A 26,015-nucleotide genomic window follows, 5' to 3' on the forward strand; every position below is an offset into this window, starting at 1 on the left:
GAACGTCAAACAGGCATAACTTCCATTTGTTTAACTGCTGTCACCTTAAGCCATAAAATATCGACTAAAACTAGGAACTATTTTACTGTTTTCCAATATTCTTTATAGATGTAGGGCTCAATCATACAGTACAGTAAGTTTTAAGTATGAATTCATTACTTGAAATTAACTCTGAAAAGTTAATGAAAAAACTGGTTATAATCACTAATGATATATCACATCATTACAATTGCCAGTCGTAAATTATTCCACAGCATTTTAATATGCTTTTGACTTTTTTCTTAGAAATTCTTTTAGCTCATCTTACTTGTAATGTTTTACACTCAAAGCCCTAGGGAATACAGAACTCATTTTCACACAGAGATTTCATGAGGTTTTGCATATTGCTTCTGCATGAATTCAGTGCCTTTTTTGCCTGGAAAGGATGGGAGATTTTGCTTTGGCTGAGATATCTGGAGTCATTTAGGCAGTAAACAGAGAGAGGCTGGAAATTTCTTATTTCTGAAGATGATTGTACTGAAATGTCCCTTTAGAAAATGTTGCATCTCTTCTGTGACTGTAGAAGTCATCTGGACCATGAACCTGGACTGGGAATGTTTTAGATAGCTCTTTGGGAGAAGAATACAAGCAGAGATGTGCGTCTTTCTTTCATCATGGCTTCTCTTAATGATCAGAGTTTTCTCCTCAGTGAGAGCTTGGGTTTTCTGACAGTGAAAGCTTCACTATTTATGGCTTATATCCAGCAGTGTAAATGAAGGAAGTAGTTAATATATTCTAGTGTAATAACTGTAACATAAATATAATTCCATAGATTTGGAAATAGAGATGGTTAAAAGACCACTTCCACACCTTCACCATAAAAATTCTGCATTTTGCCAGTGCCATGCACGTGCCATACATCTTTGATTGGCTGCACAATAAAGGTAGTTTTCAAAGTAGATCTTTCTAATGGACATGATGTTGATGTGAGAGAAAGCTTTGTTACTAATCCAGTTGTAACATTTTGCTCTCCTATCTTAGAGGTGCATAGAATTTTTGGATTCCAGTTTACGTGTGGTTAACCACTCTATTTTGCTTGTAGGTCATAAAAATATATTTAATGGAAAAGTTTTATCTATTTCTTTTTCAGTACACCTGTAACTAATCCTGTTTCTACCCACACTGTTGTCATGGTTCTATGTTTTTTGTTTTTGTTTTTGCTTTTGGGTTTCAGTATTCCACATCAAAACATCATGTAGTGTTCGGGGCATTAAAGTGTCACTGCCCCAATTCCAAGTTCCTATCCCTGTACATTACAGCAGTGACGGGATCTGGCCCTTCTGGGTGGGGGGGGCGCTCTCTTGCTGCCTGGCAGTGGGTGCTGGAGGTGCTTTCCTGGCCGTTCCAAGCTTTTCAGGTTTGAATCGGTCCCGGGAACTCTCTCTCTCATCTTGTCTGATTTATTAATCTCAATTTCAATTAAATTGTACATACTGTGTTATCTTGTATTCCAATATTATAGTAAAATAAGTTTTCCTCCATAGATTGTTGCCGCTGCTTTTTTCCTCCCTTCCTTCCTTCCCATTTTTTGTGGGACTGGGGTGGGGGGGGGGAGGGCAGAGGCCTGCCGCCCCTGTCACGGACACAGATTGATCTGATCAACTCCGTGACAACTGTACAAGTAATTATGGTTGCCTTAGTTTGCAGATACATTTTGGTGCTCAGGCAAATTTTAATCATATATGAAATTACTAAAATCATTTTTAAAAAAATCATGTCATCTGCTCATTATTTAGCAGCAGATTAAATACAACTAATTTAACCTGTGAGTCAGATAGACATCTCAGAATATTTTTTGCAGCAGTGCATTTATAGTTACTAAAACTTTTAGTAACAAGTAGCTCTACAAAGCTAAACCTTCAAGTTCTGCTAAGATTGAAGCATCACTTAGATTTTGATGAGTAGCTTCCTCCTGGATTAGCTAACTAGTACAGATTAATGCTCATTAAGTATTGTCCCTACAAGCCATCTTCTCTTCTTTCTGTTTTGTTCCAGATTTTTTTTATATCACCTGTTTGTACTGTTAGTTCACTTTTGAAACAATTGTTCTAAGAAAAGAAGTTCTTAGAACTGAAAACAGTGACTGTGAGATCAAAGTCATGATTTCTGCCAAGCATTTGTAGCAGTGAATGATTTATCACAGTGTCACTGAGTAAGATACCTGGTAACAAGAAGTTTAATTGTTTTTTTTATAGGAAGTCTGTTTCAATTTGCTAATATTTTTGTACTCATATTTTATAATACTCTATTTTATACTTTATCTACTTTTACAACTTCATCTATTCTAAATATTTAGATGAAAATGTTTACCAGTCAGAATGCAATCTTGAATTTAGAATATCTTGTATGCTTCAAATTTCATCAACTGTCAAGTTGTAAAATCTGATTATATCAATATTAAACCTATATTGCATAATTTCTGTGAACATTACTTGCTAAATTCTTTCTTTCAATAATGTGTTTTTTTTTAATGAGTTATGTATCAGAGTCATGGAATTGTGGAACATAGGTGTTGTTTGAGAGCAGTTGTCATGCACAGGATGAATCTTATTTTTTTTTTTATAAAGTTACTCTTTGCCTTTATTATTTTTTGAGAGCCCATCTTGTAAAACAGGCTGGAGAGCTGGACAGAGGGGAACCAGATGAAGTTTAACAAGAGCTGGTGCGGAGTCTTGCACCTAGGGAGAAATAACCACACACACCAGTACAGGTTGGGGGATGACCTGCTGGAAAGGAGCTCCGTGGAGAAAGACCTGGGGGTCCTCGTGAACAACAGGTTGGCCATGAGCCAACAATGTGCCCTGGTGGCCAAGAAGGCTGAGCATGAAAAAAAGTGTGGCCAGCCAGTGGAGGAAGGTGATCCTCCCCTCTACTCTGCCCTGGTCAGGGCTCACCTAAAGTATTGTTTCTGGGCTCCCCAGTACAAAAAAACAGGGGTGTCCTGGAATGAGTCTAGCAGAGGGCCATGAAGATGGTAAAGGGCCAGGAGCATCTTTCTTATGAGGAAAGGCTGAGCAACCTGGGTCTGTTCAGCCTTGAGCGAATAAGACTCGGAGGGGATCGATCAATGTCCGTAAATATCTAAGGTGTGGGAGGTAAAGGGATGAGGCCAGACTCTTTTCAGCAGTGCGTGGTGATAGGACAAGGGAAAATGGCAGGAAATTGAAGCATAGGAAGTTCCTCACAGATGTACGTAAGAACTTCTTCACAGTGAGGGTAATGGAGCACTGGAATGGGCTGCCCAGAGAGGTTGTGAAGTCTTCTTCTCTTGGGATGATCAAGACCTGACTGGATGCCTACCTGTGCAACCTGATCTAGGGAGCCTGCTTTGACAGGAGTTTGGACTTGATGTTCTCTGGAGGTCCCTTCCAACCCCTACAATTCTGTGATTCTGTAAAAATGTTTGAAGTCTTCTCTTAAGTCACTTAAGAAAATACATAAAACTATATCAGACCTCAAAAATAGAATATATAATTAAGTGCAGCTCATTTTGTCACTTAATAAAATAGCAAATTATTTGTTTTAAGAATGAATGCTGACATGTTGATTATGGAGTACTTATGCAATTTTTTTGTTTGTTGGTTTTTATAAATGTACAAGCAAAAGTACCCCACAACAGTCCTCCATAAAACTGGGAAGAGTCCAATTTTTATTAGCAGTTACTGTATACAGAAGGCTTTTAGCAGGTTTACACTTCTGCTTTATTCACTATGCACTTCAGCTGAATTAAAAACTAAGACTGCAGACTTTCTTGCAAGTATAGTAATTCAAACTGCATATAGTGTTTTCTAACTATAGTTTGCAATAATAAATTCAAAGCTCTTACCTTGTCTACTGAACTTTAAGGAAGGCATGACAATGGGGAAGATAAATAGTTTTATTGGAGAGGTTATACCTTATCATGATAATAAGGAGTTCCTTTCTCTTTTCTTATTTTTTTAGCAACGGAAACTGAAATTTGGATAAAAGGGAAGAAAAGCAAAAGCGCTGGAATTCTTTAGAAAACAGCTGATTCCTGAGCAAGATGCTGTTATACTTGTCTTATTTTTCCTGATACAAAACCAGTGATGAGTAGCTGCTTCTTCCACCTCCACAAACAGATGGGCATCATGGTATCCCAGCACCTTCCTGATATGGTAGTCTAGGCACTGGTAGTGGCATGTGAATAACATTGGACAACTCAGGCTGATACCAGTTTTATCTGGAAGAAGAGCTGTCTGCTGTCTGATGGAGAGGAACGTGTGGTTTAGATGTGCAAATATATGCATTCCCTGTAGCTGAATGTGAGCTGGTTAGCAGTGTAGCTGCATTACCATGAATAGGTCTTCTGTATTTCTCAATGTGTAGTGCAAATAAGTGAGATACCTCACACATTGAAAAGTATCCAAAGTATTGAACAGACTTCCAAGACTTTTTGTAAGTTTAGAGTAAGAAAATAGAACAAAAGGGGGTTTGATAGAACACTGTAGGGGATGCCCCCTCTGGTTTGCCAGACCCCTTGATACCTGTCATGACTATATTTTTTAGAAAGCATACTGTACATTTATTAAATATTTTGGTTTAAAAACAGAAGTTTGGAAATTTTAGGGAACTTTAAGTCTACTCTGTGTAAGGTCTGTTACGCTGGGAATAAAAGCTTTCTTCATTGAATTGATAGTGGCATATAAAAGTCATTTACAGACTCAACAGGGAGTAAACCAGGAGTAAACCAGGTATGTGGATCAGTTAAGAATAGAATTAATAGTGGAGCAAGTCAGTTATGTAGATACTAAGGAAAAATATGAACAGAATTTCTGTAAGTTTTTGCTTTCCTATTTCATAAATAAATGTAGACATCTATACATTCATGCACAGACATTTATATCTGTATGAATTTTACAAGAGTTTTTGGAGACTGTGTGGATGAAGTGGATTGTTAAGAATGATTTTTTTGCTGTCAGTGCTGTTTGATTGGTTGCTTAAATCTTATGTTCTTTTGTAAATCAGAAAACTGAAGCTTTGTAAGTGAGAAACAGTAATGCACCAGCATCATGCATTTTAATGGTTGCTCACTGCTGTAAAAATGTCATTAATGAAACTGGAAGATTTAAGTAGGTGATTGTGTTAATATATACTGAAGCTGTAATCATGATCTTCTACTGAGCAGTAGAAATTCACATTCACAATACCATTGTTTCGAAGCATTAGTAATTTTAATAACTTCTTCCAATTACTCTGAATTTTAAAGCAATTGAGCCTGTTTCTGTAGATAAGTTGTAGAAAGTGAGTTGAAGCACTGAGAGAAACAATGCTCAGAGAGTAGTTTGTCCTTGTCTATTTCTCTAGCAAACATCACCTAAGCATACAGTATGCAAATCTGTACTGCAGTAAATTAATAATTTTGCTACGAACACATTTCAGCTACCTGTATTTGTCATTAAAATTGTTGGAAATGCACCCCTGGGAAGTTGTCTCATTAGCACTGCATTAGTTTGAGCCATTTGGGGAACTAGTCTATTATATTCTGCTTGTCTTTATTTCCGATCCTCTTTGTGCAAAAGTTATGTGCCCCTCTCTATATTTCAAAAGATGATTTCAGGCTCCAAAATATGCTGCACTGTGAGCTGCATATCAAGATTCTACAGTGTAGAGTTTGTATAAGGAGACTGAACAATGTCAGAGCACAGTGTGGAAATTTAAAACCATATCTGTGCTTATCTATCTATCTTATCCATCTATCTTATCTATCAGAAGTAGCTTTTGGTTCTCATGGTTATGAAGGGAACAGCTCTCCTCTAGATTCTCTGTGTACAGACCAAAGAGTGCTGATGGGGACAGAATGAGTATCCAGTCATGAAGACGGTCATGATGGCAACGAGTTATAAAGCTGTGACTTTTCTGGAATTTTATAGCATTCCTCTCCACACCAAGGCAGGCTAATTGTGAAGGCCATAGCTGCTTGCAAAACAGGTAATTGGTGATACCTGGAATCTATACTATAGACTATGATAGTTTACAGTAGAGACTCAAGTTGCAATGCGTAAGGCAGAGGTTCAAGGGGCTTACAATAATTTGTGATGCTGGAAGCCACTGATAATGCATCCTTCTAGCCAGTCTTTATTCCAACAACAAAAATACCATTTAAATTTGTATCCTCAGAAATTTGTTTTGTTGGTGTTCTGCCTAGCAGAGTGCAGCATTGCAGCTCACGTGAGGTGCATTAACTCCAAGGAATTTGGCAGTTTTCTGTTGTACAGTGCCATTGCTCTCTACAAGTAAATTATTATCAAACGTCTGTATATTTTGTTACTGCAAAGGTATAAAAGCTGTTGTCAGTAGGAGAGTGACTCTAAGTAAAAAAGGCTGAATTGCTAAAATTTTATTTACCTTTTACATTATTTGAAATAGTCGTTATAGAAAATTGTAAATGAGGGACAGTAAAACATACTTTTCTGTTTCTCTAGTGATTTTTCAAGGCTAATGTCGGAAAGATTGAAGTACAGAATACAGTTGGAAATCAACAGCACTTTTGTGGTAAGAAGAAAAAAGAATGAATTGGGTGCTGCTACTATTTGGGACTGCAGAAGGAGATTTCTGTTCGTGGGGAATGGGAAGTGGGCAACTGCACTTGTTGTGCGCCAGTCTTCAAAAATGGGGTTACTACTGATGTCTCATAGAATGAATGCTGGCAACAGGCTAACATCAGTCTTGACTAAGGAAAGTTTTGATTAATTTAGAGGTGTTTGTGTTAGTTGAATCTGTTGATAATCATGACCAGATACTTAATGAGCTCAGAATATCTCAAAGGGGTTAGCAATCGTTTTCAAGAATTTGCAAAGGACAAGTAAGCCGCCAAATGTCTGAAGAAGGGGAAATATTTTGCCTTTTTTTTTTTTTTTTTTTAAGCAGACAACTTATGAAAAACAACTTATTATGAAGATTTCTCTTGAACTTTCAGAAAAATACCTAAGGAAATAACTACAAAATTGAGCTGTGTTCTTTAGAAGGTAGTGAGAGGAATAACTCTCATATGAAAACCCTGAAAACAGCAACAAAAAGCATGAGTACCTGCCAAGTACAGTGTGCTCAGTATGATTTTTGACATTTTTGTTATCTTTCTCTGTAAACTAGCATGGTTTATTTTCTCATGCAAGATATGAGAAGTAGTATGTAGAATACTCATCTGTTGTACTCACTGTCACTACAGAATGCACTGAGTGAAGCTCTGTTAAGATCTTTGATTCTGTTTTCACCTTATGTTAATTAGTGATCTAAATGAGGTGAATTGCTACAGTTTCAGATCATACTGAGTGGGAGCTGTGTGTGATGTAGTATGTTTTCAGTTTCTTCACTGCAAGGATGCTCTTGCTCTCAAGCTGAACTAGACCAAAATGGTCTCATTGCCACTGCATCTAAGCCCCAGAAAATGTATGATCAGTAAAAACTGCTAAATTGCAATAGCCTCAAATCAAGACATATTTTTCTCTGTAATGGAGAAAGTATAGAATAAATTGTTGCTGAAGACCTGCTCTAAGAAGAGATCTCTGTGAAATGCTTTGAAATAAGAAATGCCCATAGCTAAGTTGTTGTATAACTTGCAAAATAAATCTGGTAGACTTATCCCAGACTAAGGGTATCTGGTCACTTGTCATGGTTTTGTGTTTTTTGGTTTTCAGTATTCCACATCATAACATAATGTAGTGCTCTGGGAGATAAAGTGTTAATGCTCCAACTCCAGGTACTTGTCCCTGTACATCATGGAAATGATGGGATCTGGCCCTTCCAGGTGGGGTGGTTTCTTACTGCCTTGCAGTGGGCGCTGGAGGGTGCATTCCTAGCCATACCAAGCTTTTCAGGTTTGACTTGATCTCAGGAACTCCTTCTCTCTCCTATCTTATTTGGTTTATTAGTCTCAGTTTCAATTAGATTGTATTATACTGTGTTATCTTGCATGCCAATATCATAGTTTTCCTCCATAGACCGTTGCCGCTTTTTTTTTTTTTTTTTTTTTTTTTTTTTACCTTCCTTGAGCCCAGCTCCCATCTCCCTATCCCTTTTCCTTCCCATTTTGTGGGGCCAGAGGGGGGCACGGGCCTACTGCCCCCCTGTCATGGGCATAGATCAATCTAGTTAACTCCGTGACATCACTGAAGAACAGTTGCTGTGTAGACTGTACTTGTATGCAGTGCTGACGTGGAGAAATGAGAATGCAACTTAACTTACGAGTGTCTTTCTCCTGTAAGTAGAAAATTTAAAGAAAGCCTAGCTATTCTTATTTTAATAGCTAGGGCCTTTGACTTCTTTAGGAATGATGAAAGTAGCCATAGCATGGCAGTGAATATGGTGTGGTGCTGAGCTTTAATCTGTGTGTTTCCCTTCATCCTGTTTTCAGGGTGAGCGCAAAGCTACGGTCTTACACTGGGAAATTGTAAGGAGCGAAGGTCCTGTCACAAGCCAAGGTCATAGTATGAAACCTGATACGGAGGCTTTGATTTGCCTTGCACTGGTCACGGCTCAGGGTTGACTGCATACTTTCAACTACCAATCCTGTCAGTCAAAGTCCAGTGTAGTATGGGCTAGTCTGTGCTTTGAATATTGCTTTCAGTACAAATAATACCTCAGTCTCATTACATTTCTAAAATAAGTCAGAACTTAGCATGAGAATGGGATTTTGGAACATGTACCATTTCTCAAGCTGTGTTTCTTTTTTGTTTGTTTGTTTGTTTTTGTTTTGGTTTTTTAATTCCAAGTTGGCAAACAATATGAAGTCTTGCTCTAAATCATTATAGTGCATTTCTTCTCTTCATCGACTCTTACATTAACACATTCTGTCACAACAAATCTTGTGTTTTTCAGTGAGTATGATGAACTGTATAAAAATCCTGTCAATTTGCCTTGAAATATGGGCCAGAACTAATATAATGAGGTACCTTGTTACAAAGTCAGCATAAAGACATAAATAATTATTTTCAAAGACAGTATATATGTACGCTTTGTGTCTCTACAAATACATCAAATAGACATTTCTGGCTTCTGTCATGAAAAAATTACCAAGAATGTGTATATCAAAGGCAATTATATTTGTTCCTGCATCATTCTGCTTTTCAGAGGAAACTAGAGAAATATTGGGCCTGATTATCTTGCATAAAGCAATTCCAGCAGTGAAACTGATCTGATCAGTTTTAGTTGGTATAAGTGATAGCCTTTTGTTTCTAATTCTGAAATGAGTTAATGAGTTAATTTAACATGAGACTTGTGTGCATTGCTAATATAATGGTACCTTTCATATGTATTTTAGAACATATGATGCATCACTTTTATAATATATTGCATAGGGAGAGCTTTTCTTCGTGATTAGTCATCAACCTACTTTGTGTGAAATTCCCTCAATGCTGAGGAGAGCAGTTATAATTGTTGCAATGGGATGTGCAGAAGGAAAGCACTGTGAAGTTTAATCCAAATGGAATCTTCACAGATGCAGAGCCTGCAGAATTTTAGTCTCTGCTATAGCAATGTCTGTATCTAATCATCTACAGTCTTTAACTGCCTTAAGTTGAAGACAGGGAATACCTGGTTTGTTATTAGGTATTCTTGTTTATTTACAGATACAGTTTACCTGAAATACATGATATGTGGTGACTTTCTGTGTTTTGTTTCTATTCCAGTATTCTATTTTGAATATTCTATTTTTGAACATGCTACTTTTGAATCTGTAAAACAAGTGGAAATAACTGGACAAAAATAGGAAATCAGAACATAAATGGCTATAATTCTGCAGATGAGATGTTATTGCTGTTAAGAGGAATTAGCATCTTGGCTTTCTAAGTTTGAAATGTGCTCAGTTCATTAAAAATATGTAATGCTTGAATGAACAGAATACATAATTATATGTCTTTGGATTTCAGAGGTGCTTGTGTATTTCAATGTCAAGTTTCAGTTTTGAAATTTGCTTAAATATTTCTTACTATGGGAAAATACTTATTAGGCATCATTTATGGAAATGTTGGTTTACAATATAAAATTCGACAGTAACTTGCACTGAAACAGTGTTAATTACTGTTTTCCAACAGATAATAAAAACAGCCAAAGATACTGATGGTATTATTTTATAATCAACAATCAGACTTGGAAGATACAGCTAGCCTGAAACAAAAGAGTCAATGATTTATTTAGTCTGACTTTCCTGATTTCTGACTACAAAAATGGCCAGTTGTAAGGACTGGAAAACTTTGTACTATACAGTAATAACAAGGCCTATTTATTTTTCTCTGTGTTCATTGCATGTTGGTAGTGTTAAACATGGCACTTCTCAGGTCATACCTATGTAGTTTTCTGGACAATCAACTGCAACTTACAGCAGAAGAATTTCTCGTACTTTAGATGTCAACTTGCCAACTTCTTTTGTTTGTTTGTTTTTTCTTTTGTTTTGTTCTGTAGCTTTGTGCATAGAGGGAGCATAGAAAATATTCTGCCTTCTAATGCAGCTGTTAGAGGAGAAAATATAACTCTGTCCTTATAGCAAAGATAAAGAAGAAAGATAGAAAGGTGAGAAGGATGGGGAGAAACATGAATTTAAGAGATCAAAAGAAAGATGAAAATGTAGCAGAAAGAAAAGATGCTAACTGAATTGTCAGTAAAAAGGAAAATGCCTAGTAGGAACTCTTAAAAATAATGTAATCTTTTTGAAAAAGAAATTCAGAATATGCTCTGTACCTGGGGGTAATTGTCAATGCTTGGCTGAACATGGACCAGCAGTGTGCCCAGGTGGCCAGGAAAGCCAGTGGCATCCTGGCTTGTATCAGAAATGGTGTTGCCAGCAGGAGCAGGGAAGCAATTGTCCCTCTGTACTTAACCCTGATGAGGCCACACCTTGAATACTGTGTCCAGTTTTAGGCCCCTCACTGCAAGAAAAATATTGAGGCTCTGGAGTGTGTTCAGAGAAAGGCAATGAAGCTGGTGAGGGGTCTGGAGCACAGATCTTATGAGGGGTTGCTGAGGGAGCTGGGATTGTTCAGTCTGGAGAAGAGGAGGCTCAGGAGAGACCTTATTGCTCTCTATAACTACCTGAAGGGAGGTTGTGATGAGCTGGGGGTTGGCCTCTTCTCTCGTGTAACTCATGATAGAACTAGAGGGAATGGCTTCAAGTTGCACCAGGGGAGATTCAGGCTGGACATTAGGAAATACTACTTTTCCGAAAGAGTGGTCAGGCACAGTAACGAGCTGCTCAGGGAAGTAGTGAAGTCACCGACCTCGGAGGTATTCAAGGAATGTTTAGATGCTGTGTTGATGGATATGGTTTAAAGAACTATTGGTGGACGGTTGGACTGGATGATCTTGTAGGCCTTTTCCAGCCTTGGTGATTCTATGATTCTAAACCCATTTATTTCCAAATAAAAGGACAAGTATTAGTTTTTCTGCAAAGAATTTTAAGAGTCAAGAGATTTGTAAAAAGCTTTTTGTTAGGGGTAATTGATGAATCCTCAAAGGTAAGTTTTGCCTCCAGACCAGTTGCTGTAAGTACACAACACTGTTGAGTTTTATTTCTCAAAGTTAATGAACTGTGTTCTTCAGGCTACATTTTTGACCTTAACACCCACATGACTGAAAGAGAAGTCAGGAAAAAAAAAGAATCTCATTTGAGGAGGCAGACAAAATGATATGTAGCTAAGAACACAAGCCATTTCATGATATATACATATATGTGCATATCAATGTGCGTCCATGTGCTTATATGTATATGTATGAAAATATAGATACATCTGTGTATGTGTAAAGGGAGAATACCAAAATGTGAGAGGTAGTACATACTAGCTAATCACTTAATAGATCCAGGTTATCAGCTTCATTGTCACTTTAGAGGAGACAATAATAATTTGTTTTTGTATTATAAAGCTAATGTAAATGAAATTCAAGAATCTTGGGATTAGTAACTCTTGGAATGTCAGTGACCACTCCGTTAGGCTGAAGTTTTCAGTCCTCAATTAACAGCTAAATAAGCACAGTCTTTAAAAGCGTCTTTTTGCAGAAACTAGATTTTGCTGGATATTGTGTTTTTCCTTTAGATTAATTATTATGTACTTCTTTCATATCTTTCACTAACTACAATTATGAGAAATCAACATTTTAGGTGATATAATTATTCTTATAGAATATGGCATACTATTTTCAAAATGATCTTATTGCTGCTTTTTCCATCTTTCCACAAACATCTAATTACCAGACCTAATGTCTTTTGTAATCAGAAAATCTAATTTCACTGAGAGTCTTCTAACTCCATGCTGTGAAATTATTATTACTTATTTTCATCATCTCTTATCTTTACTTGCTGTAGGAGACGAGAGTTTGCTTACTTCTCTGATCAGATAAATGAAAGAATCACTTAAAGACTGTGTGCATTTTTGTAAAATACATATTACTGTAGGCATTTTTCTCCTTGTCCCTGTCTCATCTATATGGTTTACAGCTCTTTGGTAAAAAAAAAATTATTTTGAGAATTGTTGCATCAAAATGTGATTGAATGTAAATGTCAGGAGTAGTCTCAGAGATAGCACTGCTTTAAAAACTATGTAGGGTTTTTTTCCATGCATTGAGCTATAAAACATGTATTGCAGTGTTGGAATGTGTCTCTGTATTTATCATGTGATAGTATTTGCATGGAAATGTTATGAAGCTGCATTCCTTGTAGCACCTGTGATTTTTGTGGTGTAATGCACATAGCAGATCAAACTGGCCAGTATTTCTTGGCTGTGACGTTGTGAGAAAAGTAATTAGTTTGGCCTTCTGGGAAAAATATTTAAAAAATAGATTGGAATTTTTAGAATGGTTTATAATAATAATAATACCTGCAGAGTAACTTTAGGAGAACTGCACAACCATCTCAGAATTTTTAGTAGAATGGCAGTTTTATGCCTTCAGGGTCTTTCACAAAGCAGTTCCAACAGCATCCCTCAGACTGGTTTTTCTTACTGGCTTTTTGTTTCTTTGTTTGTTACTTTTGTTTTACTTTTGGAGCTGTCTTCTCAATTTCTTGTCTCCTGGATAATCAGAATAAGTGTACCATTTATTAAAATGGTTGGTAATGCAGGAAGAAGATGTACTGGAGCTACATCATTTATTTAAAAAACAAACAAAACAAGAACAAAAAACAGAATCTGAATTTGATACCAACCACAAAATACATAATATATGTTTAAGGATAGGACATATCTTCATTTTTCCTTCAGCAAAAGCAAGAATTTCTATTTGTGTAGAGGAGTTCTATTTTGTTGCTTCTGTACTGTTGTATCTATTCTTGAAGAAATTGCTCCGTTGTCCTTCAGTGGAAAAAATGACCTCTAATTAATGATGATCACACAGAAATTACAGTAAAGTGTTGATTAGCTGAATGTCATGGAGTTCACTGAATAATTTCAGACAGTCAAGAGAGTCTTCCATACACTTAATAGACATCATGACCCTGTTTTAGTTAAAATGAAAGTTTGAACAAGAGAGCAAAGAGCACAGCTTTCTAATCAGGTTACATGAACCACTGTGAAACACGAAGGTGTGTCCCCTGAAATGGATAGGCGTTACCTCAAAGAAATTGTTAATCTCATTTAGCAGCAGAAGTAGTATCCACTGTGTCTTTGAACAATCTTCTAATCTGTTTTACAGGTCTAGTATTTCACCAATGTAATTATAGTACGAATAAATATACGAATCTAATGAGAACAGGATGACTTTGTAAAACGTGACCTTTTCTTAAAAATTAAATTCCAGATTAATTTTATAGCAACAGGGGGTTGCTGATGCCAGTTATTTCCACTGAGCTGATTCCTTGTTAGTTGGCCAAGGCCAAATAATTAGTCATTGACTGGATGTATAGTTTAATCTTATTAGTTAATAAAGGACCAATCACTGCCTGGGAGGAGAAATCTGGAAATAATAATTGTTTCTAAAATCCTGTAGTGCTCTAAAGTCTGATGTGTCTGCTAGGCTGAGAGAATCTAGAACTGTTATTTGGAAAAATATTTTTAAAAACTTTCCTTTTTTTATGTTACAGAGGTAGTATTTTCTCTTTAGGCTTTGTACTTTGTTTAGTGATTTATATCTTTTTATAGAAGTAAATTTCCAATTAGGATGAGATTTTGGAGAGCTTGTACTTATGTTCAGAAGTGAATATATTGTTTTCACGATGCTCATAAGTTGTACAGATATTAAAGGAAAAACTTCAATCAAAAAGCAGTGACTGATAACCAACAAGCTGCTTTCTGAAGGCTGTTTTGACTTTGGGAACAAGAGGCCCTGATAGAGAAGCAGGCCTCAGCTAAGACCCCTTAAATGGAGCAAGGATGTTTCCTAAGTAGCATTTCATGGTCAATGATGTCTAATCAAGCAGCTACTACAGAAAGCAGGGTTCTCTGTGAGCCGTGAAAGGTGAGCAGTGCCGTGGTACCTCTCAGGGTACTAAGAGGATCTGCTTGTCCCTGTCCAATCCTCCTAAGACCTCCACTTGCACTGCCATGGGCCGAGGAGCCCATTCCAGTTCAGCTTTGGCCCATCAGCTCCTGATCCATTGACAGTGTAGGTGGGTCTGCATGCAGCTCTGTCACAGCTGGCCGTGTTGCCTGTGGACCTTGTCGATCTTGACCTGTGGACTCCGCACAGCTTGACAGTGTATCTGCTTTGTTGTGATTGACCTGCTTGGAAATCACTAGGCTGTCTTGATCCCTGGTCTGATTCTGACTTTCCAGCTTGATCTTAGAGCTGTCTCATCACCATGAACTTGACTGCTGATAAGAACTTCAGACAGTCCTACATCTTCCCCATCCTGCTCCTTTCACGTGGTGATGGGCTCTGGGTAGTGATGCCTGTGCTATTAGAGTGCCAAGATCCCCCTTGACTGCTGCTTTCCCCTCTACTTCCCCTCTACTTAGCTTGTCCCTTGCTGTGCTACTGGAAAAGTAATCATACCTGTGATTAATATCTATCAGTAACATCATATAAAGCTGAGATTGACCAGGAAATGGTATATGAAATGCTGAATTGAGGTACAGATGTAGAAGAACTGGGAGGAGACTGCCTGGAGAAATAGTGGTAAAGTTATGGCAAAAAGGAAGGTCTAGAAATGAGGGAAAAATGAGAATGTGATATGGAAGTCAAGCAGTGAAAAATAGAAGGGGTACCCTGATGACCATAGGAATGAAGTTGTTTAAGGAATGCAGGTTACCCAAACCTGCAAGCCCACCTGGAAAGAGTTTTCTCAGTCAAAGCACGGGACTGTCAGTCAAATCATTCTGTTTTCAAAAGGCTTGGTGTGGAAGCCTGGAGCAAAAGGGAATTGTCTGAAAACTGAAATAATTTGTAGGTCAGTAATTGAGTATTCATATGTTTTAAGTGTAATAGTAAATTTGTAATTGTGTGTGATAGGATGTACAGTGATGCAATTGCAATGTAGCTATGTGTTTTACTACTTAAGTTTTAGGTTGTTTATTTATCTATTAGTTTTAAATGTCTTAATTTAAGTAATGAACATCACAGTTATCTTAATTGATCTACTTGAGCCTGCAGACTAAAGAGGAAAAATCAGAACCCAAGGAAACGTTCTTAGAGGTCTTATGGAGAAGCACTAGTGGTTATGTGTTACAATACAGCATACAGAAGGTCATCAGCTATCATATTTCTTCCCAACTTCCATTCGTAAATGAGAGCTTCCGGGAGGAAGGAAAGAGAGTGGTTTCTTTCTTTCATATCAAGCTTTTTCAAAGGAAGGGTTCAAATGTGACTCTGAATGTTGTATCCGTCATATAATTAGTATATATTTGTATTAGGACTGTTTTCTAATTTTAGAGAGTGTCTTAATCCTTTGGGATCTTCTGCTTCTCTTGAGTTTCTTTAGTATTCCTTTGTCTTATGTAGTTGTCCAAAGCATTTTAAGATTTCTGGATCCTCAGAAGAATTGTACTTGAATAATTTGCTCTGTGCATGCACCTTCTGTATTTCAATAGCAAGCAATATATAGTTTGATGTAAATAAATTTGTATAGTCTCTCTTTTGAAGGAAAAGAAGAGAGAGCTGAACGTGTTACTCAAATTTTCAAATTCTCATGGTATTTAATAGATGAAAGAGTAGTGCATGTGTTCTATGTGTATGTGTTCGTACTTGGCTGCTATTCAGTGAAATGATGATTGTTGTGAATGACAAATTGTCCATAAGAAATATTCCTCTTTAAATTTGTTGCTTAAATTGACATTTATGAGGAAAAGATCATGAACAATTAGCTGGAATGAAATTCATAGATTTAAATTTTACTGTTAGCTCTTCAGATGATTTTTTTCAGTGGGTATTTTCATATGTAATTTTTTTTCAGTGATGTTTTTGACATTAACAGTCTGATCGATGTTCATTCAAATAAACCCTTTGTCAACGGTTTATGGGCTGGTCCGGCCCAGTTCCGTGACCAGCAGGGCGGAGGGATCTGCGGATCCACGCCTCTGGAAAAGGGGAAGCAGGGGACCCCAAAATACTTGAAAAAAACAACAGCACTGATCTGAGGTGGAACAAATGATTTTACTAAATATAGTATTAGTAAACTACAAAGAGAGAGAGAGAGAGAGTCTGTTTGAATTGTATAGACCTCACCACAATCCTGGGGTGAGAAGTGCAGTCCAGTTGAGTGACTGAAGTACAGACGGCGAAGTGCAGATGGCAAAAACGCGGGCGGCGAAGCGCAGGCGGCGAAGCGCAGATAGCGAAGCGCAGACAGCGAAGCGCAGACAGCGAAGCGCAGGCGAAGAAGAAGAGCTCAGGTGACCTTGCATGGAGTTATATCCCCTTGCTGACCGCAAAGCCTCCTGGGGAAATGTAGTTCTTCTCCGACGGACGAACATTCGGCAGATATCAAACCCCACCCCCAGTGCATTACATGATGTTATGGTGTGGAATACTGATGACCAAAAATCATAAAACCATGACATTCCACCCCTTATTCTACATCACTACATCATGCTTAACACATGGGATTACAGACTGCACTCCCCCAACATCAAATTCCCTTGTGGTACACACTGAACATCCCCGTTTTTCTGCATCACCCACCAGGTGGACCCAGGTCCCTGGGCAAAGACAGTTCCACGAAGAGGTTTGCCCTTCCCAGAAGGAGGAAAAACCCAAACTGCTTTTCCTAACATGTTCTTTACATGTACTACAGGGACCTTATCTCCCTCTACAATATGTAGGGAGCTGGATTGGGTAGGACCATCTCGACTGATTGATCCTCTGGTGTTAACCAGCCAGGTGGCTTCTGCCAAGTGCTTCTCCCAGTGTTTAAATGTTCCGCCACCCATTGCTTTCAACATGGTTTTTAACAACCCGTTGTAGCGTTCGATCTTACCAGAGGCTGGTGCATGATAGGGGATATGATAAATCCACTCGATGCCATGTTCTCTGGCCCAAGTATCCACAAGTGAATTTTTAAAATGAGTCCCATTATCTGACTCAATCCTTTCTGGGGTGCCATGTCGCCACAGGATTTGCCTCTCCAGACCTAATATGGTGTTTCGGGCGGTAGCATGGGGTACTGCATATGTTTCAAGCCACCCGGTTGTTGCCTCCACCATGGTGAGCACATAATGCTTACCATTGCGAGATCGTGGCAAGGTGATATAATCAACCTGCCATGCCTCCCCATATTTGTACTTTTGCCATCGCCCTTCCTCCCAGAGAGGTTTCATCCTCTTAGCTTGTTTAATTGTGGCGCATGTATCACAGTCATGAATGATTTGTACAATGGCATCCATAGTTAAGTCCACCCCTCGGTCTCTGGCCCATTTGTATGTTGCGTCTCTTCCTTGATGACCTGAGGTCTCATGGGCCCACCGAGCTAGAAATAATTCACCCTTGTTCTGCCAGTCCAGGTCTATTTGAGCCACCTCAATTCTGGCAGCTTGGTCTACCTGATGGTTATTTCGCTGATCTTCTGTAGCTCTACTCTTGGGCACATGAGCATCTACATGACGCACCTTTATAACCATATTTTTTGTTCGGGTAGCAATATCTTTCCATAGGTCAGCAGCCCAAATAGGCTTGCCCTTTCTTTGCCAGTTATTTTGCTCCCACTGCTGTAACCACCCCCATAAGGCATTCGCTACCATCCATGAGTCAGTGTAGAGATAGAGCATTGGCCACCTCTCCCGTTCAGCAACATCTAAGGCCAGTTGGACAGCCTTTACCTCTGCAAATTGGCTTGATTCTCCTTTCCCTTCAGTGGCCTCTGCAACTTGTCGTGTGGGGCTCCACACAGCAGATTTCCATCTGCGATGCTTTCCCACAATACGACACGATCCATCTGTCTAAAGTCTTTCCCAGACCTCTCCACACTCCCTGCCACTCAGTATTCTCTGGTTTTGGGGAGGATATCCTCAAAATATAATAAATACTAATACTGAGCGAAATGATGAGCAATACATTCAGGGAGATTAGTAATGCGACTAGGTGTTCATTCAGAAACTGCATTACAGGCTGAAAGGTGAGACTGGAAACCTTAAAAAATCCCAGTCCTGTAAAATTGGCAGCTGTCTCCGGAATTGTAAGCCACATTGTACGAACGTGCCAGGTCCATATTTCCACCCATGTTTTCATTTGATTGTATATGCCGATTGCTCCATAGAGCAAGGTGGCAAGCTTAATTAATGCCCAGTATGTTTTGAGCATTAGGAAAGAAGAGGCAGCAGCGTGCAGCCCTTTAAAAGTAAGTTTCACTACAGAAAGCATTTTTTTTTTTTTTTTTTTTTTACAGAGGCGAGATAGTAAAGCTCTGAGTTTACAAATATCCTACGATACTGGCAGTTCGCCTGGAGTTTTCAAGGTCACGTTTTTTAGAGAGTACCAGTGAAACAGATAAGCTTTACCAACGGAACTCTCCGAGAGCAGAGAGTCTAAACAGCTAGAAAGCAACTGCTGCCCGCATTCTCCACCAAAAATGTCAACGGTTTATGGGCTGGTCCGGCCCAGTTCCGTGACCAGCAGGGCGGAGGGATCTGCGGATCCACGCCTCTGGAAAAGGGGAAGCAGGGGACCCCAAAATACTTGAAAAAAACAACAGCACTGATCTGAGGTGGAACAAATGATTTTACTAAATATAGTATTAGTAAACTACAAAGAGAGAGAGAGAGAGAGTCTGTTTGAATTGTATAGACCTCACCACAATCCTGGGGTGAGAAGTGCAGTCCGGTTGAGTGACTGAAGTACAGACGGCGAAGTGCAGATGGCGAAATGCAGGCGGCGAAGCGCAGGCGGCGAAGCGCAGATAGCGAAGCGCAGACAGCGAAGCGCAGACAGCGAAGCGCAGGCAAAGAAGAAGGCTCAGGTGACCTTGCATGGAGTTATATCCCTTTGCTGACCGCAAAGCCTCCTGGGGAAATGTAGTTCTTCTCCGACGGACGAACATTCGGCAGATATCAAACCCCACCCCCAGTGCATTACATGATGTTATGGTGTGGAATACTGATGACCAAAAATCATAAAACCATGACATTCCACCCCTTATTCTACATCACTACATCATGCTTAACACATGGGATTACAGACTGCACTCCCCCAACATCAAATTCCCTTGTGGTACACACTGAACATCCCCGTTTTTCTGCATCACCCACCAGGTGGACCCAGGTCCCTGGGCAAAGACAGTTCCACGAAGAGGTTTGCCCTTCCCAGAAGGAGGAAAAACCCAAACTGCTTTTCCTAACATGTTCTTTACATGTACTACAGGGACCTTATCTCCCTCTACAATATGTAGGGAGCTGGATTGGGTAGGACCATCTCGACTGATTGATCCTCTGGTGTTAACCAGCCAGGTGGCTTCTGCCAAGTGCTTCTCCCAGTGTTTAAATGTTCCGCCACCCATTGCTTTCAACATGGTTTTTAACAACCCGTTGTAGCGTTCGATCTTACCAGAGGCTGGTGCATGATAGGGGATATGATAAATCCACTCGATGCCATGTTCTCTGGCCCAAGTATCCACAAGTGAATTTTTAAAATGAGTCCCATTATCTGACTCAATCCTTTCTGGGGTGCCATGTCGCCACAGGATTTGCCTCTCCAGACCTAATATGGTGTTTCGGGCGGTAGCATGGGGTACTGCATATGTTTCAAGCCACCCGGTTGTTGCCTCCACCATGGTGAGCACATAATGCTTACCATTGCGAGATCGTGGCAAGGTGATATAATCAACCTGCCATGCCTCCCCATATTTGTACTTTTGCCATCGCCCTTCCTCCCAGAGAGGTTTCATCCTCTTAGCTTGTTTAATTGTGGCGCATGTATCACAGTCATGAATGATTTGTACAATGGCATCCATAGTTAAGTCCACCCCTCGGTCTCTGGCCCATTTGTATGTTGCGTCTCTTCCTTGATGACCTGAGGTCTCATGGGCCCACCGAGCTAGAAATAATTCACCCTTGTTCTGCCAGTCCAGGTCTATTTGAGCCACCTCAATTCTGGCAGCTTGGTCTACCTGATGGTTATTTCGCTGATCTTCTGTAGCTCTACTCTTGGGCACATGAGCATCTACATGACGCACCTTTATAACCATATTTTTTGTTCGGGTAGCAATATCTTTCCATAGGTCAGCAGCCCAAATAGGCTTGCCCTTTCTTTGCCAGTTATTTTGCTCCCACTGCTGTAACCACCCCCATAAGGCATTCGCTACCATCCATGAGTCAGTGTAGAGATAGAGCATTGGCCACCTCTCCCGTTCAGCAACATCTAAGGCCAGTTGGACAGCCTTTACCTCTGCAAATTGGCTTGATTCTCCTTTCCCTTCAGTGGCCTCTGCAACTTGTCGTGTGGGGCTCCACACAGCAGATTTCCATCTGCGATGCTTTCCCACAATACGACACGATCCATCTGTCTAAAGTCTTTCCCAGACCTCTCCACACTCCCTGCCACTCAGTATTCTCTGGTTTTGGGGAGGATATCCTCAAAATATAATAAATACTAATACTGAGCGAAATGATGAGCAATACATTCAGGGAGATTAGTAATGCGACTAGGTGTTCATTCAGAAACTGCATTACAGGCTGAAAGGTGAGACTGGAAACCTTAAAAAATCCCAGTCCTGTAAAATTGGCAGCTGTCTCCGGAATTGTAAGCCACATTGTACGAACGTGCCAGGTCCATATTTCCACCCATGTTTTCATTTGATTGTATATGCCGATTGCTCCATAGAGCAAGGTGGCAAGCTTAATTAATGCCCAGTATGTTTTGAGCATTAGGAAAGAAGAGGCAGCAGCGTGCAGCCCTTTAAAAGTAAGTTTCACTACAGAAAGCATTTTTTTTTTTTTTTTTTTTTTACAGAGGCGAGATAGTAAAGCTCTGAGTTTACAAATATCCTACGATACTGGCAGTTCGCCTGGAGTTTTCAAGGTCACGTTTTTTAGAGAGTACCAGTGAAACAGATAAGCTTTACCAACGGAACTCTCCGAGAGCAGAGAGTCTAAACAGCTAGAAAGCAACTGCTGCCCGCATTCTCCACCAAAAATGTCAACGGTTTATGGGCTGGTCCGGCCCAGTTCCGTGACCAGCAGGGCGGAGGGATCTGCGGATCCACGCCTCTGGAAAAGGGGAAGCAGGGGACCCCAAAATACTTGAAAAAAACAACAGCACTGATCTGAGGTGGAACAAATGATTTTACTAAATATAGTATTAGTAAACTACAAAGAGAGAGAGAGAGAGAGTCTGTTTGAATTGTATAGACCTCACCACAATCCTGGGGTGAGAAGTGCAGTCCGGTTGAGTGACTGAAGTACAGACGGCGAAGTGCAGATGGCGAAATGCAGGCGGCGAAGCGCAGGCGGCGAAGCGCAGATAGCGAAGCGCAGACAGCGAAGCGCAGACAGCGAAGCGCAGGCGAAGAAGAAGGCTCAGGTGACCTTGCATGGAGTTATATCCCCTTGCTGACCGCAAAGCCTCCTGGGGAAATGTAGTTCTTCTCCGACGGACGAACATTCGGCAGATATCAAACCCCACCCCCAGTGCATTACATGATGTTATGGTGTGGAATACTGATGACCAAAAATCATAAAACCATGACACCCTTGAAGAATTTACTCTTTAAAGTAAAGAATTTACTTCACAGACTCTGTGAAGTTTCATTTTTTCTTTATTATTATCACTGCCCATGGTTATCAAATAATCACAGGTAAATTTAAGAAAATTATTTTATTTTCTTTTATGTCTTGGGAGTTGGATTGCTGAGGAGTTGAAAATTTATCTTAATTTAAACATAAAAGCATGATAAATGTTTAGTGGTGATGGTAAAGCATTTTTTACCTCTGCAAAAATGATATCAAGAAGAGAAATAAATTGCAATTTCTTTCCCTTTTATTCTCTGAATAATTTAACAACTGTCTTTTTTCCTCATTACTTGTCCATGCTAATAGTGTTGTTGAATTCTTGAAGTTTTTGACGAAGTCTTTTATTAAATATAATAATGAAGTCAAGCTGAAACATAAGCAATAATAATTTTACATTTGAAAACAAAGTCTACACATAATCTTCCCTGTTTGTTTAATGATTGCTTAATAATGTTTTCTCTGTTTACACAATACATAAAAAATGAAGGTACATTAATAGGATGATTTCAAACCTAAGAAAACTGCAGTTTTATGTGGACTGTAATAGCCTCCTGAATGTAGATGATGTTGAAAGTAATTGGAGTTCACTGTACCCTCCAGGTATAGCTGTTTAATATTGTTTGTATACATAATTCCTGCATGCAAATATTTAAGAATTGTATTCCATCTTCCAGAACGCTTTTTCAACTATGACATTTTCCTTTATTTTCTTTGTTGCATTTTGAGTGCGACAGTATTGTAGGTATGGATAAAATTGAAAAAGGCAGAAATTAAGAAATGTTTGCATACTTAATGTTCTTACAAATGTTGATATATATATATATGTGTATTTTATTTTAGGAAATAATTTAAGTAGACTTATGCTTGAGAAAGTATTTGAAAATAATTGACACTTTCACTAGTATACGTGTTGCAAATGTTTTCTATGCTACTTACTCATGACTGGAAAAGCTAGTAGACTAAGAAAATGGAGGTTTTTTACTTTCTTAAAAGAGTTATATCCCTACTTAAATGTATAGGAGTAGTAAATATAACAGAAAAGTTATAATGTGTTCTTGTTAACTTCATAGTACTTGTGCATTAAATCTTATTTCTCTCTATTGATTCTCACTTCACTTACAGTCTGGGTAACAAATTCTCTTTGTTAAGACAATGAAAGGTGTTCTTCCAAGATCTGAATGATAAATTATTTAAAAATTGCAACAGCAGTTACTACTTTACTTTGTTTCAGCTTCTGACAACATCAATTGCCCCAAATTAGAACATAAAATAAAACAGTGCTGACAGTATGTTTTTTTTATAAGGGACTCATCAATCATTTTATATTTTTATTGTGCCCTTTATTCTAGAAGTCTGACAGTATGATGTACGGAGGCCTCACTAAAATTCAAATGAGAACAAGTGCAGTTGAGAAATGTATGATCAGTTTAGTGAATAGACTAACCAAGATTTAAAAGCTTGAGGACCTCCCTATATTTGACATTAAGATGCAGAAAGGCCCAAGCAGGCAAAAACAGACACTGCTTCTTAGCCTTTCTTTCACATATTTTTTGTATGATGAATGACAACTATGCCCTTGTGTGTAGGTGTAGTAATCATTATAAACAAACTAACATCCTTCCCAAATAAATCATATGTGATTTTTATTGCTAACTTGAAACCCAGAAACACTGCTTTATTAATAATAGCCTTGTGGCAGGAATAGTTCACCAAAGTGTTACATCAAGGATAAAGACAAATTAGTGTGAACAGATACAGTTTGACAATTGAAGCCCTAATTCAGTATTGATCACATTCTGTTCAGAAGGGTTCTGGTCTTTAGGCCCTGTTACTGGGACAGTCCAGTTTGTAGCAGTTGTGGTGCATGTTTTCTTTGGTGTGGTCTTTCTTTTGCTGTGGTTGCTTTTTGCTTTTGATGCTTTTTTTTTTTTTTTTTTTTTTTTTTTTGATGCATGTTTTCTTTTTTGAGTCCTTTAGAATAATTTTTTTGTCATTTTGGTAGTAATTGAGATGTGCTCTCTGCTATAAATATGACCATGCATTTTTGGAATGAGGAATATATCACCTAGAATGTGAGATTTTTTCATCTAGATTCTTCAAATTTATCTCCTCTCTTGCTGTTGTTCTCTTTTCAGTTACTTTTTCTTTTATACTGATCTATACCTTAGAACTATTCAGAAGGGCCACTATCAAAGTGAACTATATCTACATGGATCAAGTGGATGATAATTTTTTTGTCTGCTTTGACTGAGGAGTGGAGAGAACTTTTAATTTTGTTTTGAAATTTCAACTAAATGGCTTTACCATTTTATTTACAAGTATTTCAGGTTTTATTGCAGCTCTTATGAGTTTGTTTCCTTTTAATATCACATAAATGTTAACTTCCTGCCCTTCTTTACAGTAATGGTCCATCATGATATTTCCATGCTAGGATTTCATTTATTTTGATTTACTGAGATATTTCAATTCCAGTCATTTACCTTCATATTTTGATCATTTTGCCTTGAATGCTAGTGGCATATTGTATGGGAACTGCTGAATCACGGCCTGAACCTCTGATTGAACTACCTGATGTGAGTAATGAGTCAGCCCTGGGAGCACAGGTGAAGGCAATTCACCTGCGCTACTGGAAGGGGGGAAGCCTGGCTCCACCTCTCCTGTACCCCATTTAAGAGTTGACTGCCACTGGGGAGGGTTCTCTTGTGGAGACTGCCTCTCTTGGAGACTTCTTAGTGAACCCAGGGCAAGGGTAAGCTTTCTATCCATTCTTCTTTAGCATGATAAACTGTTTAGCCTTACTTTCTTGTATATTTCTTAATTATAACATATATTCGTTGATTGTGCACATACTTCTATATTCTATGTATTGGGTTAGTTACACTAGTTTTATATAATAGTATTCTTATGTTTTTTTGCCTGTGTATGTTTGTTTTTTGGTCTTGTTTACTTCTGCCTGCAATTATATGTTATTCAGCATCTGATGTGAGATATAGTTTACATTATTGGTCATCTTTTGCGTTCCATGTGCATCTGCATTAATCTGCATCTTTAAAAAGGTGATGGTAACACTTTCCATAGAATCCTTTGCTCTTTCAGCCCTTTCAGTAGTTAACACAATTGATATATATTAAAACTTACTCATTTTATTCTCGTTCCCTTATGCCCCTTCTCGAAATATCCAACTGGCAGAATCCAGGGTCTTGACAGCTTAATGCAGATTTTTGGGAAGGTGTTTCACTACCTGTCTTGTCCATGCAGCAAATCTGACTGAGCAGCTACAGATTTGATGGCATTTGGCTCATTTGCAAATGGCAATAATAAAACAAGTCAGATTCTAATAGAAGCCAAAAGAAATATACAAGGATGTCTTTGAGGATGGAGGAAAATATAGGATAAGCCCACTAATTACTGATTCTCTTTTATAGAGTGTGTTTTATTTGAGGAAAAGATTTCTTCTGCAGTATATTGTGTAGGAGTATTTTGTCTTATGTTTATGGAACCACACTGTATGCCAGTACATTTGTAATTTAAAAAAAGTTTGTTCAAGATTAGTTGATGCAATTTTGCTCATGGAGGGTTAGCTAGTTCTTAAGTATATGGAAATTATAGCAATCAAAATGTACAGTTACTTAGTCTTTGTAATAAGCAATAGAACAAGGCTAAAATTTATTAGAGTAGAAGTTTATATGTAGCATAGAGATTTTTAATCACATGTAATTCTTCTAGATGAAGAAACACAATATACTGTTTTAATATTTTCCTGTAATTTCTCTGTGGTAAACATAATACACTATTAATGCCTAACTCAGTATTGTAAATGTTTTTCTCTAGCTTAAAGTAGCAAGAGTGCTAACTGCTTCATGAATACCAAATATTGTCTTTGTT

At 38.5% G+C, this 26,015-nt stretch overlaps 1 long non-coding RNA gene across 1 annotated transcript in view; it reads left to right on the forward strand.

The window, feature by feature from the left end:
* The window catches only part of LOC128073002 (uncharacterized), a 53,578-nt gene extending 49,398 nt beyond the window's left edge, over positions 1-4,180 (forward strand). Inside the window, exon 3 of the long non-coding RNA XR_008202583.1 lies at positions 3,982-4,180. This is a non-coding gene — a long non-coding RNA (uncharacterized LOC128073002). The remainder of the gene's footprint in view (positions 1-3,981) is intronic.
* The last annotated feature ends 21,835 nt before the right edge of the window (positions 4,181-26,015 follow it).

This window comes from Tympanuchus pallidicinctus, unplaced genomic scaffold, assembly GCF_026119805.1.
Source record: "Tympanuchus pallidicinctus isolate F22 unplaced genomic scaffold, pur_lepc_1.0 scaffold10, whole genome shotgun sequence".
Taxonomy (NCBI): Eukaryota; Metazoa; Chordata; class Aves; order Galliformes; family Phasianidae; genus Tympanuchus; species Tympanuchus pallidicinctus.